The following is an 11,670-nucleotide window of genomic DNA, read 5'->3' on the forward strand; positions in this document are numbered from 1 at the left end:
TCTCTGTGAGTTCGAGACCAGCCTGGTCTACAGAGCTAGTTCCAGGACAGGCTCCAAAGCCACAGAGAAACCCTGTCTCGAAAAACTAAAAAAAAATAAAAAAATTAAAATAAAAAAAAAAAGAAACTGTGTTACTGCACCTGTCTAAAACACTGATTGATGGTCCTAATAAAGAGCTGACCAGCCAATAGTGAGGCAGGAACAAGGAGGAGAGGATGCTAAGGGTTAGCCACTCGGCCAACGGAGTAAGAAAGAAAGATATACAGAAGTAAGAGGAAGATAAAAGCCCAGAGAGGGAAAAGGTAGACAGGATATTTAAAACAAGACAAGCCGGCAAGAAACAAGCCAAGCTCAGACTGGGCATTCATAACTAAGAATAAGCCTCCATGTGATTTATTTGGGAGCTGGGTGGTGGGCCCCTCAAAAAGCCAAAAGAGTAAAGCATCACACAACACTCATCCTATGAGAAAACTGATTCTTCTACGAATCACCTCCTCTGGGTTTTCCTAGATATTCTCAGCAAAGTTAGTCTCTTCTGCTAGACTGTTTCCTCAGGTTTCTCCCCCATCTACAATAACACTCAGCACCTTGGACTGCAACGAATCAATTTGTTAGCCTACTTCCTTGTAAGAAAAATGAATGATTAAATAATTTATTACTTTATAAATATATTAATATTATAAATATTATTAATTTATAAATTAATTAATTTATTTATAAGTTATTTCTATGTTTCAAAAACTATACCAGACATCTAACCCAGTGAGGCAGATTTATAATTCTCATCTTGGGGATGGGGGTGTGACATTATTTATTAGCTTTTTATTTAGCTCTAGTTAACCTAAAATAAATTAAAATAGACCAGGCTGGCCTCAAACTTGCAACGATCCTCTTTCCTTTGCCTCCCATGTACTGGGATTAGAGGTATGAGCTACAATGCCTAGATTCTTTTTTTTCCTCCTGAGACAAGTGTCTCGTATAGCCCAGGCTTGCCTCCTACTTACTTTGCAACTGAGGCTGGTCTCCTGATTCTCTTACCTCTGCCTCTCAAGTAGTAAGATTCCAGACGTTCAGTTCTCATCTCACAGCAGAAAGCACGAGGATTTAGAAGGTAAACAACTGCCCTGGTGTGGTGAAGTGTGCCTTCAACCCTGCCACACAGGGAGTCACAAAAGCAGCAACAAAAGAGGGGGGGGGGAGGATGGTGGAGGCTGGCCGGAGGATAGTAGGAGGTCATGGAAAGTTCAAGGCCAGCCTGGGCTACGTGAGCCTTTAGTTCTGCAAACCCCTACGATTCCCCATCTGTAAGTAGTCTACATAACCAATCTAAGTCCACTCTCTGAAGGACTTGTTTTATTTTTTCATAATTTATTTTTATTTTGCAGCCCAGTGGTGGTGGCGCACACCTTTAATCCCAGTGCTAGGGAGGCAGAGGCAGGCAGATCTCAGTGAGTTCAAAGCCAGCCTGGTCTACAAAGCAAATTCCAGGACAGCTAGGAATGTTATACAGAGAAACCCTGTCTTTAAAAAACAATAATAAAAATAATAATTTATTTATGTGCATTGGTGTTTCACCTGCATGTATGTCTGAGGTCATCAGAAGGCCTGGAAGTGGAGTTACAGACAGGCGTGAGCTGTCGTGTGAGTGCTAGGAATTGAACCCAGGTGCCCTGGAAGAGCATCCAGTGCTCTTAACCACTAAGCCATCTCTCTAGCCCCAGGACTGGTTTTATTTTTTCTGGTTCTCTGAGATAGGGCCTCATGTGGCCCAGGGCAGTCTGGAACTTAAAATACTTCAAGTCTCTGATCCTCCCGTCCCCATCTCCGAGTGTTGAGATTACATGTATACACCACCACACCCAGCAGAATAACTCACTTCTCCCTAATACAAAGACGAGGAAATGAGGTTGTGTGCCTTCTGAGGTTATACAGCTTCCACCTGATTCTGGCTTGAACAGCCACCCTTGGAAACCTGTCACCGTATTGTGTGGAAGCCCAAGCTCCCTGAGGAAGCTATGTGAAGGGTTCTGACTGAACACCTAAAGCTCAGCTGAAAGCAAGCATAGCTGGAATGTCAGCCAGCCTGGTGAGTCCAGATCCCAGCTTTTACGCCATCCTAAGAGAGGCCATAGAGACTAGAGAATTGTTATCTAGGCCTACCTAGATAGCAGAACCTAGCAAAATTAACTGCCACTGCTTTGAGTAACCCAATTTAGGTGTGGGGGCTGGAGTGCACTCAGTGAGGGTCTGGAATAGCGACACCATACCATTAATCCCAACACTTAGGCAGATGCCAGGCGTGTCTCTGTGAGTTCAAGGCCAGCCTGATTAACACAGCAAGTTTCAGACCAGCCAGAGCTACATAGTGAAATTCCATCCCCAAAAAAACAAACAAAAAAATAAATAAATCTTTAAGAATATTTATGGGGGGCTGGAGAGATGGCTCAGCGGTTAAGAGCATTGCCTGCTCTTCCAAAGGTCCTGAATTCAATTCCCAGCAACCACATGCTGGCTCACAACCATCTGTAATGGGGTCTGGTGCCCTCTTCTGGCCTGCAGGCATACATACAGACAGAATATTGTATACATAATAAATAAATAAATAAATAAATAAATATTTAAAAAATATATTTATGGGTGTATGTGTGTGTGTTTGTGCCTGGCAACCAAATGCAGATTTTTTTTTTCTGGGAGTAACCAGTGTTTATAACCCCTGAGCCATCTCTCCAGCCCAATTTCTTCTATTTTTTTTTAAATAGTAATAAATTTAGGGAGGGTTCATCACACGGCAACAGGTAGCCAAGTTTTGATTTTTTTTGTTTTGTTTTGTTTTGCCGCTTGTTACCTGAAAGATTCAGGAACTGTAGGCCAGCTCAAGAACTGAAACAGATCCAACTTTGTAAGGTTCTAGAAACATTTGCTCTCTGTTCCCTGGAGGAGGTCTTCTTGATCCCTAAGTAAAAAGAAAGCCTGGTAAAGACGAGATTTGGAGACGTGCCTTGAAGACACTGTGCTGATCAAATAGGACGAGAACAACTTGGTAGATGCTGGGATTCTCAAGTGTCTCGGGCACAGAAAGACTCAGGACTGCCTGAGCCTCGTCCTTAGCATCACAAAAATCGGCAAGTCTATTTGTTGAGACCGTCTCAGACTCTCCTGCTAAAGCGTACCCAGGCATCCACATTGGAGCACCTCTCTTTCCTCCTGTCTAGACAATGGTCCTCCCTTTCAGTACCAAGGCCAAGGTTCTTTCCTATATTGCTTAAAACATTATTCATACCGGTCATTCTGTTCCTGCAGTGACTTCCTGGAGGGCCCTAGGATAGAAAGACTTCTTTCTCTCGCCCTTCAAAACCTTGCTCACTGCCAGACTCCCTGCTACCCACTGGATTCCAGCCAGGACGTTTCCCAGTTCAGGACCTCTGCAGATGCTCTTCCTGTCCCTTCCCTGGCTTTGGCATAGCTAGTTCCTTCTCACACTTTCTATCTTACTCAGACGGGCCTTACGTAAAGCTGCTTCCCACCTCCTCTTCTCTTTCTCTCTGTCCTGTTCCTGTGAACTCCCCGCAATTCTTTTATATGTTTGGTCTTATCTGTGTCTTCATCATACCGGTAGTTCCAGGGAAGTGGATGTCTGTTTCTTTGTCTCCACAGTGCCTGGCACAAGGCACATCATATATCTTGTGCTTGATAACCAGGGAGTGAGGGCTAGGGATGTAGCTCAATAGGTAAAAATGCTTGCCTTAGCCAGCATGAAGTCCTAGGTTTGATCCTCATCATCATATAAAAGTGGTGCATGGCTCAGGCCTGTTAGCCCAGTGTTGAAGAGGTAAGAGTCAGGAGGATCGGGAGTTCAAGGTCATCCTTGGCTATTTGGTGAGTTCAAAGCTAGGCCAGGAGACATTTAAAAAAAAGTGAGAGGCTAGAGAAATGGTTCAGTGATTAAGAGGGCACCATACTGCTCTTGCAGAGTTCTCAAATTGGGTTCCTAACCTCCGGGTCGCCATACCATAACTGGATGTAACTCCAGCTCCAAGAGATCTGACAGCCTCTTCTGGCTTCTGCAGGTGCTGGCACTTGTGCACATATTCACACAAGACATATACATGTATATAATTAAAAACGAATAAATATTCCAATGGAAGGATGGGCACAGTGGTGCTTGCCTTGAATCCTGGCACAGATCACTGTGACTTTGAGGCCAGCCTGCTCTATGTGCAGGGTTCAGGCCAGCCAGAGCGGCACAGTGAAACCCCGTCCTCCTCCCTCAACCCCTTCAAGAAAGAATGAAGACCGGGCGGTGGTGGCGCACGCCTTTAATCCCAGCACTCGGGAGGCAGAGGCAGGCGGATATCTGTGAGTTCGAGACCAGCCTGGTCTACAGAGCTAGTTCCAGGACAGGCTCCAAAGCCACAGAGAAACCCTGTCTCGAAAAACCAAAAAAAAAAAAAAAAAAAAAAATGAATAGCTAGATGAGCCGCTGGCCTCGGTCCTCACCTCCCTTCTGACGTCACCTTGCTTCCTCCCAGCTGTTTGTCTCTGGAGATGCTTTCTCTCTCCTGCCTTGGACCCTGTACTTTCCTCAAGTTGCCTCCATTTCACCATTACCCCCGTGCCCTTACTGCACTTGCTCCAAAGTGGCTTCTGCCTTCTCTTATCTATAGGACAGGACCCTGGCAGGCACAGGGAGCCTCACTATCAGAGTTGATATCTTCTCTAGAATTTGATTTCACTATAGCATCCCACGCTGTTAGTCATCTACACCTTCCCTCTGAGACATCCCTTCATCCCTTGACCAGCACAGCGGTCAGCGGAAGCAGTTGCATGAGCTTCAATGTTGATGTGTGAGAGAGAGAGACTAGGTTTGAACCTAGGTTCGTACACACAATACTCTGTTCCTTAACCCCTCTCAAGTTTTGACACCCTCATCAGAAGAGAGAATATAATACTTCTTCCCTTAGTTAATTTGCGTTGTTTCTGCTGCTGACATAAGACATCATTTCTCTGTTGGGCAGAGTGGTTACCTAGCGCATCTGCATTCTTAGGTTCTATTCCCACCACCACATAAGCCAGGTATGGTGGTACTTGTCAACAGTCTTAGCACTTAGGAGTTGGAGGCAGAAAGATCGGGTGTTCAAGATTATTCCCAGTTATTTATCAAGTTCAAGCCCAGCCTTGGATAGAGGGGATCCTATCTGAAACAAACAAACAAAAATCATACTTTTTTAAAGGAGGGCTTTAGAGAGCAGAGCTCCCCCAAAGACGAATAGACCGCCCAACAAACCCTAAAACCAAGCATGAGAAGCCCTCTTATTGGTCAGAGGAGTCCAAAAGACTCCCAAAACATTATAGGCTATTGCTATTGTCCTTGATTTCTTCCCAGAGGTTGAGAGTGAGTCCCCATGGCTGCAAATACCATGCACTTCAGACAAGCACCTGGAGGATCTGAGATGGATCCGACCTGAAAGGCTCCACCCTGAGAACTATCTTTCATGGTACCAGAAGTCACCATGAAAGCTTCCAAGGGAGAATAAGCAACCAACAGTCCTAATCTAGATATGACACCTACAAACTACAGCCACCACCAGCCTGGCACCATTAACCCTAAAGGTGTAATAGTGGCACCCATATCTTGGTGGTCACCAACAGCTCTCATTAGACTTAAGGCCCACTCAACAAGAAAGAAAGAAATCTCTCCTGGAATCTCACCCAACACCATGCATTCTAAATATTTATCCTTATATCCACAGATAAGTGTGGTCCTTTCCCTCAACAAAGAAACTTCTTGTTGCAACAGACCGAGACCATTATGAAAAGCTACAACCCATCAAAATATAGAGACCAAGTGATAGTGTGGTACCCAGCCCCAGCTGGTCATCTATAACACAGTTCCTGACCTAAGGTTTAGGGAACATCTCCAAAGAGAGGATAGAAACGTTGTAAGAGAGAAACAGTATCTGTTGTAAGATTGTGGCTCCTAGAAATGTCAGGGAAGCTACACCGGTGAAGTTTCAACACCATGGATGCCTAAAGAAGACCTGAACAAGGGTAATATGCTAACATGGAGGGGGGAAATTTCATAGGGCCAAAACAAAGAACTACAAGCAACTAAGGAATGCTGAGCGTGAAAGAAACGTCTTCCCTAGGGAAGAGCACCCCCAACTGGTTACTCAGTGCTAAGAAGTCAGCCCTGGAATCATAAGTCTACGGGTAACATGTTGTATGCATATATTTAGAAAATATAGTACATGCAAGGCGGTGATAGCGTACGCCTTTAATCCCAGCACTTGGGAGGCAGAGACAGGTGGATCTCTGTGAGTTCGAGGCCAGCCCAATCTACGGAGTAAGTTTCAGGACAGGCTCCAAAACTACAGAGAAACCCTGTCTTGAAAGAGGGGGGGGAGGGAGAAAAAATATGCATATATGTGTGCATATATCAAATATATATCATATATACATATATGACAAAGAGAAAGAGGCCATCTGAATTTGAAAGAGAGCAAGGGGCAGGGTACATGGAAGGGATTATTAGAGAAAGTAGAAAATGTTGTAATTATATTTTGGTCAGCCTGGTCCACAGAGCGAGTTCCAGGACAGGCTCCAAAGCTACAGAGAAACCCTGTCTCGAAAAAACAAACAAACAAAAAAAAAGTTTAAAGGAAGGAGGCAGGGAGGAAGCTGAAATTGGGCTCAAATTGCAAAACAAAGAGTTGGGCAGTCACACCTTGGGAAAGGCAGTTCCAGGAATGGGAGTTTGTGGAGTTCCATGAAAGTCCTGTCCTTTGCTTGTCATGGCTTGACTGAAAATAGAATCCAGTTCTAGACCACCCTCTCCAAACTGTCGGAGCCTGGCAGTTATTGACCCAGACAGGACTTCACAGCCATCCTTTTTTTTGTTTTTTTTTTGTTTTTTCGAGACAGGGTTTCTCTGTGGCTTTGGAGCCTGTCCTGGAACTAGCTCTGTAGACCAGGCTGGTCTCGAACTCACAGAGATCCGCCTGCCTCTGCCTCCCGAGTGCTGGGATTAAAGGCGTGCGCCACCATCGCCCGGCCTTCACAGCCATCCTTAACAGAGCAGCTGAGGACAGGAACAGGGTGTCTGCTCACAGACACGAAGACCTGGAGACCTGGAGAAAAAGAGCAGGACATTTCTGAGCAAGGGACGTTAAGTCTACACCAGAATGGCCCAATTCTGAAAGAATCCTGCACTGGTTGGAAGGTGTCTTGGTTTTCTATTGCAGTGAAGAGACACCATGACCAAGTCAATTTACAAAATAAAGCATTTAATTGGAGGCTTGTTTATAGTTTTGGAGGTGCATCCATGATCAGTATGCCAGGAAGTATGGCAACAGGCATGGTGCTGAGCGGACCTGTGAGTTTTAAGTCCTGACCTGAAAGTTGGAGGCAGAGAGCAAGAAAGGTTTGACTTCGGTGGGTTTTTGAAGCCTCACAGCCCACCCCCAGTGACACACCTCCTCCACCAAGGCCACACCTCCTAATCCTTCCCACACAGTGCCACCAACTAGGTGTCCTAGCATTCAAATATATGAGCCTGTGGGGGCTCTTTTATTCAAACCATGGATGGCCTTCTCATTTCTGATTATGCCATGGGCTACTCACTTTTTAGAACCATCATCTTCTAAAGGAGGACTGTCCTTTCTTTATTTTCTTTCTTTCTTTTTTTCTTTCTTTTTTTTTTTTAATTTTTATTTATTTTTTTTTTTTTGATTTTCGAGACAGAGTTTCTCCGTAGCTTTTGGTTCCTGTCCTGGAACTAACTCTTGTAGACCAGGCTGGCCTCAAACTCCCAGAGATCCGCCTGCCTCTGCCTCCTGAGTGCTGGGATTAAAGGCATGTGCCACCACTGCCTGGCCTCTCTTTATTTTCTTGACAGATTGTTTACTGGGCTGGCTGTCCTGGAACTCGCTCTGTAGACCAGGCTGAACTCAAACTCACAGAGATCTGCCTGCCTCCACCTCCTGAGTGCTAGTGTTAAAGGCATGCACAACCAGTGCCCAGATTCAAGGCACTGAATTTTGTTTGTTTTTTGTTTTTTCGAGACAGGGTTTCTCTGCGGCTTTGGAGCCTGTCCTGGAACTAGCTCTGTAGACCAGGCTGGTCTCGAACTCAGAGATCCGCCTGCCTCTGCCTCCCAAGTGCTATTATTAAAGGCATTTGCCACCACCGCCCGGCTAAAAATGACTTTTGTGCTAACTTTCTGTCTTTCTGTTACCTTTTGCCTACTGTTTGTTTTCCCGGAGGGAATCCCCCTGCCTCATCTCACTATTGTAATCAACTGTTTTCACACAGTCAACACTCGTGTCTTGGTAGCACACACACACACACCATCACACACACAAATTAATAAACAAAACAAGGTTGGCAGGATCCCTCAGGAATGACCCCAGAGGTTGTCTTCTGGCCTAGACACACAAACACATCTGTACCTGAACACAGGAACATGTACACATATACACAGATCCCATCCTTCTGACCATAGATTATTAAATCCAGGGCAAACATCAGTGTTAACCGATTTAATCAGTCTCTCCATCAGGAATGTGGAACTTGAAACTGAGACAAAGGGCCTGAGAGCCCTCAAGCTGAGTTCCATTAATGTCAGCACATCAGAGCAGGCTGCCCATCAACCACATCTGTGAGAGTCCCTGGGGATCCCCTACTCCTGCTCTTACTAGTTGTGCTCAGTGATTCTTAGGAGACCAAGGGCTGTCTTGGCTGCTGTCCAGCACAAATTATCCTTTTCCCTTTAAACTAACCACTGTCCTTTCTCTTACAGTCATGTGTCACGTAGCAACCGTTCAGTGCGTGATGGATTGCATGCACTCCAGTGGTCCCTTAAGAGTCTTACCTTCTGGTGATGCCCGCCCTCTTGGCTCATGTAAGTTCCCTGTGTGATGCTTGCACAATGTGAAAATTGCCTGTAGACTTCAGCAATGCGAGGCTGTACTTTTAACAACAACAACAAAAAAAGAGAGATGATGCAATGGTATTAAAGACGTTCTTAGGGGTGGTGAGCTGAAAATCAAGCAAAGCGCTGCTTCTGCACTCCAACACCGAAATGCTATGTGTATTTAGAACAGCAATTCAAAGGATCCTTCCTCCTTTAAGTTTTCTTTATTCCCTCTGAGGGCCAGGGGAGCAGTGAGCGCTGTCTTCATCCTTTGTGGTAGAGCAGCTCTTACTGGCTTTTGGAGGTATTTTGAACATCTGCCCGTATCACTAATTGCAAACCCTTTTAAACCAAGGACGGGAGCTTGTTGTCATTTTAGACTCTGGCTCTTAGCACAGAGCCACGAGCATTGTTTAGAAAGCGCAGTTGCTTTGCACATCCTCGACTCTCTTTCTGTTGATACCACTGACTCAGTTTCTCTTTTTCCTTTTTGTAGACAACTCTCCTTCACCCTTTCTTTCTCTTTTCCTTCTTAATTTTCTTCTTCTTCCCCCTCCTCTTTTTTCTTCTCTTCCTCCTTCCCCTTCTTCTCCTCCTCCTTTCATCTTCTACTCCTCTTCTCTTCCTTCCCCTTCTTTTCCTTTTTTTTTTTTTAAAAAGATTTACTTATTTATTATGTGTACAGTATTGTCAGTATTCTGGATGCATGTATCCCTGCATGCCAGAAGAGGGCACCATATCTCATTACAGATGGTTGTGAGCCACCATGTGGTTGCTGGGAATTGAACTCAGGACCTTTGGAAGAGCAGGCAGTGCTCTTAACTGCTGAGCCATCTCTCCAGCCCCCTTCTTCTCCTTTTTTTATCAGTCTTTAATTCCCTTGTCCCTTTGTGTGTGTGTATGTGTGTTTCATTTTTGTTTGTTTTTCTTAGTTTTTGAGACAGGGTCTCTCTATGTTACCTAGACTCTTGATCTCTTTGTCTCTACTTTCTGAGTGCTGGGAGAACAGACGATCCCCTCTCCCCTCTGTACGTGTGTGTGTGTGTGTGTGTGTGTGTGCCAGGGCCTTCCTTATTCATTTAAGACAAAACACACCACTGAGCTTTACAACTCCCCCCACCCCAGTATTTTATTTTATTTTGTTTTTTTCTTTAAGAAAGGTTCTCAGCTGGGTGGCACATGCATTTAATCCCAGCACTTAGGAGGCAGAGGCAGAATCTCTGAGCTTGAGATCAGCCTGGCCTACAAAGCAAGTTCCAGGACAGCCAGGGATATGCAGAAAAATACCCTCTTAAAAAAAAAACAACACACAAGAAAAGGAAGGGCCGGGCAGTGGTGGCACACGCCTTTAATCCCAGCACTTGGGAGGCAGAGGCAGGCGGATCTCTGTGAGTTCAAGACCAGCCTGGTCTACAAGAGCTAGTTCCAGGACAGGCTCCAAAACCACAGAGAAACCCTGTCTCAAAAAACCAAAAAAAAAAAAAAAAGAAAGAAAGAAAGAAAGAAAGAAAGAAAGAAAGAAAGAAAAGAAAAGAAAAGAAAAGGAAGGAAGGAAGGAAGGAAAGGAGAGAGAGAAGGAGGGAGGGAGGGAGGGAGGGAGGGAGGGAGGGAGGGAAAGGTTCTCATTAAGCTGTTTGGGCTGGCTTTACTTACTTATGTTGCCCAGCCAAGGATCTAACTTGAGATCCTCCTGCCTCAGTCTCCAGAGTGGTGAGATCACAGCCATATGCTACCACCACACCTGGCCTCCATGCTTCAGGTTGGGAGGAAGGAGATCTAGAAGTGATCACATGATCAATATTTCATCTGAAGCATGGAAAACCCAAAGGGACCAACAAGCACCATCATGTCTAGCACTCTGGCTAAAAGGATCCTCCCTGGGGATGCTCAGTTGCTAGGCCATAAGCCTGCAGCTGCTGCCGGTCACCTACACCACCACATGGGAAGCATGTGTTTTATTTCCAGATTAATGCCTTGTAACATAGGAAAGCACACAAGAGAGCTATGTTTCTAGTTATATTTGATCAAAACCTGGTGTAATATCAGTCACATCTGGACTTATTTGAGAGAAGTTTTTTTTTCCCTAGAGATTTATTTACTTATTCATTTTATTTTATTTTACTTTATACATATGGTGTTTTACCTGAAGGTGTATATGTATGTATGTGTACCACGTGCATCCCTGATGCCCTCAGAGGCCAGAAAAGGACATCAGATCCCCTGGAACTAGAGTTATAGAGGGTTGTGAGCTGCCATATAAGTGCTGGGAATTGAACCCAGGTCCTCTGGAACTTGCTGGTACACATACACATAGAGTAAGACTATCTCAAGACAAACAAAGAAAAAAGTAAAGTAAAATAAAATAAAATAAATGGGGGTTGGGAAAATAACAGCAAATGCTTGCTTTTTAAGCACAAGGCCCTGAGTTCAAGCCTCAGTACTCACATAAAAATGCCTGATATTGCCAGGCGGTGGTGGCGCGCGCCTTTAATCCCAGCACTCAGGAGGCAGAGGCAGGAGGATCTCTGTGAGTTCGAGGCCAGCCTGGTCTACAGAGCGAGTTCCAGGCTCCAAAGCTACAGAGAAACCCTGTCTCGAAAAACAAAAACAAAAGTATAGCCGGGCGGTGGTGGCGCACGCCTTTAATCCCAGCACTTGGGAGGCAGAGGCAGGCGGATCTCTGGGAGTTCGAGACCAGCCTGGTCTACAGAGCTAGTTCCAGGACAGGCTCCAAAGCCACAGAGAAACCCTGTCTCGAA

The sequence above is a fragment of the Microtus ochrogaster genome, unplaced genomic scaffold, assembly GCF_000317375.1.
Source record: "Microtus ochrogaster isolate Prairie Vole_2 unplaced genomic scaffold, MicOch1.0 UNK44, whole genome shotgun sequence".
NCBI lineage: Eukaryota > Metazoa > Chordata > Mammalia > Rodentia > Cricetidae > Microtus > Microtus ochrogaster.